Genomic DNA, 3,492 nt, shown 5'->3' on the forward strand with positions numbered 1-3,492 from the left:
CATACAGGACATACAGGACATACAGGACATACAGGACATACAGGAGAACTGCTCGCTCCTGCTTGAGATCTGGCAGTTTGTGTCTTCAAGGAACTTATGTGCTGTATCCAAGTTCTTCATAGTGTTCCTTCCTCGTGTAAACTAGAATCTGGGGTCGAGTCACCACTCTTACTCCCGATATTGATGATGTTTGTCTTCTTTTTTTCCTGATCAATTTAGCTGGAGGTTTACCAGTTTTATTGATCTTCTCAAAGAACTAGCTTTGGTTTCATTCCTTTTCTCTATTGTTTTGTTTCTTTGGTTTCCACTGTGATCTTTACCATTACCTTTCTTCTGCTTTTGTTTAACTTGCCTGGTTTTTCCTAGTTTCTAAAGGTAGAAGCTGTGGTCTTTGATATCAGAACTTTTAATTTTCTCCTACAATAAACATTTTTTTATCAACATCTCTCAAGCTTTGGTATGTTGTGTTTTTTTTTTTTTTTTCATTCAGTTCAAAAGGATGTACCAAATGCTTTCTAGCCTGAAATCTCCTCAGGCATTAGGTGGCGTGATCGTGGGCTGAGCCCTTATTTTCTGCTTTGACATTTCACTCTCCCACACTGTCAGATGCCATGGGTACAGAAAACTTTTGTTCCACGTCCTTTGTTGTTGTTGAGGTGTTGAGTTAGTTCCAACCTGTAGCAACCTTCTAAATAACAGAACGAAACATTGCCCATACCTGTGCCATCCTCACACATCCTGCTGTGTCTGAGCTCATTGTTGCAGCCACTGTGTCAGTTCATCTCTTTAAGGGTCTTCCTCTTTCTGGCTGACCCTCCACTTTACCAAGCATGATGTTCTTTCCAGGGACTGGGCCCACCTGTTAACATGTCCAAAGTATATGACAAAAAGTCCTGTCATCTTCACTTCTAAGGAACATTCTGCCTATACTTCCTCCAAGACAGATTTGCTTGGTATTCTGATAGTCTATGGTATATTCAGTATTCTTTGCCAACACCATAATGCAAATGCATCCATTCTTCTTTGGTCTTCCTTATTCATTATGCAGCTTTTGTGTGCATATGATGCAATTCAAATTACCATTGCTTGGGTCAAGTGAACCTTAGTCCTCAAAGTGACATCTTTGCTTTTTAACACTTTAAAGAGGTCTTTAGCAATAAATTTGCCCAGTGCAATGAACCATTTGATTTCTTGAGTGCTGGTTCTATCATTGTTGATAGTGGATACAAGTAAAATGAAATCCTTGACAACTTTAATCTTTTCTCCATTTATCGTGATGCTGCTTATTGCTCCAATTATGAGTTTTATTTTCTTTATGTTGAAGTGTAATCCATATTGTTATTGTTGTTGTTAGGTGCCTTTGAGTCATCTCCAACTCATAGAGACCTCATGTGCAGCAGAATGAAACATTGCCCTGTCCTGTGCCAGCCCCATGATCCTTGCTATACCTGAACCCATTGTTGTAGCCACTATGTCAATCCATCTCGCTGAGGGCCTTCCCCTTTTTCATTGTCCTTCCACTTTGTCAAGCATGCTATCCTTCTCCAGGGAATGGTCCCTTCTAACAACATGACCAAAGTAGGTGAGACGAAGTCTGGCCATTCTTGCTTCCAGGGAGCATTCCAGCTGTACTTCTTCCAGGACAGACTTGTTGGTTCTTTTAGCAGTCCATGGTACTTTCACCATTCTTAACCAACACAACTCAAAAGCATTGACTCTTCTTCAGTCTTCCTTTTTCATTGCCCAGCTCTCACATGCACATGAGGCAATTGAAAATACCGTGGCTTCTGTCAAGTGCACCTTAGTCTTCAAGGAAACATATTTCTTTTCTCTTCATCACTTGAAAGAGTTCCTTTGTAGCAGATTTGCCCAGTACTATATGATGTCTGATATCTTGACTGCTCATTACATTGGTGTTGATTGTAGAAGCAAGTAATATGAAGTCTTTGACAACTTCAATCTTTCCTCCATTTGTAATGACACTGTTTAATGGTCCTGTTATGAGGATTTTTGTTTTCTTTATATTGAGGTGTAATCCATACTGCAGACTGTAGTCTTCAATCTTCATCAGTAAGTGCTTCAAGTTATCCTCACTTTCAGCAAGCAAAGTTGTGTCATCAGCATATCGCAGGTTGTTAATGTTTCTTCCTCCAGTCTGGATGATGCTTTCTTCTTCATATAGTCTAGTTTCTTGGATTAGTTGTTTGGCATACAGATTGAATAAGCATGGTGAAAGGATACAACTCTGACACATTCCCTTCTTGATTTTAAACCATGTAGTGTCCCCTTGTTTTGTTCAAATGACAGCCTCCTGGTCTATGTACAAGTTCCTTATGAGCACAATTAAGCGTTCTGGAATTCCCATTCTTCTCAATGTTATCCATAATTTGTTATGATCCACACAATTGAATGCCTCTTCACCATCAATAAAACATAAGTAAACATCTTTCAGGTATTCTTTGCTTTCAGCCAAGATCCATCTGATATCAGCAATGATGTCCATGGTTCCACATCTTCTTCTGAATCCAGCTTGCATTTCTGGAAGTTCTCTGTCAGTATACTGCTGCAACCATTTTTGAATTATCTTCAGTAAGATTTTACTTGCATGTGATATTAACGATATTATTCGATAACTTGCACATTCTGTGGGATGATCTTTTTTTGGAATGGGTACAAATATGGATCTTTTCCAGCCAGTTGGTCAGGTAGTTGTCTCCCAGATCTCTTGGCATACCTGAATGAGTGCCTCCAGTGCGACATCCATTTGTTGAAACATGTCAATGGGTATCCCATCAATTCCTGGAGCCTTATTTTTCGCCACTTCTCTCAGTGTAGCTTTGACTTCTTCCTTCAATACCACTGGTTCTTGATCATATGCCACCCCCTGAAATAGATGAACATCAACCAACTATTTTTGGTAAAGTGACTATGTGTGTTCCATCCATCTTCTTTTGATGTTTCCGGCATCATTCAATATATTGCCCGTAAAGACTTTCAATATTGTAACTGTTGTTGTTGTTGTTATGTGCCGTCAAGTCGGATCCGACTCATAGTGACCCCTCCTTGGGTTTCCGAGGCAGTATCACTATGGAAGTAGATTTCCCCATCTTCCTTCCAAGGAGTGGTTGGTGGATTTGAACCACCAGCCTTCTGGTTAGCAGTCAAGTGCCTTAGCCATTATGCTACCAGAGCTAGAGGCTTGAATTTCCTCTTCAGTTCTTTCAGCTTGAGAAATGTCGAGTGTGTTCTACCCTTCTGGCTTTCCAACTCCATGCATTTGCACATTTCAATATAATAATTGACTTTGCCTTCTTGAGCTGCTCTTTGAAATCTTCTGTTTTGCTCTTTTATCTTGTCATTTCTTCCACCTGCTTCAGCTACTCTCCATTCAAGGGACCTCAGGGTCTCTTCTGACATCCATTTTGGTCTTTTCTTCCTTTCCTGTCTTTTTAATGACATTTTGCTTTCTTCATGGATGATGTTCTTGATGTC

Source organism: Orycteropus afer, unplaced genomic scaffold (genome assembly GCF_000298275.1).
Source record: "Orycteropus afer afer isolate SDZICR_OR568_19922 unplaced genomic scaffold, OryAfe1.0 scaffold01035, whole genome shotgun sequence".
NCBI lineage: Eukaryota > Metazoa > Chordata > Mammalia > Tubulidentata > Orycteropodidae > Orycteropus > Orycteropus afer.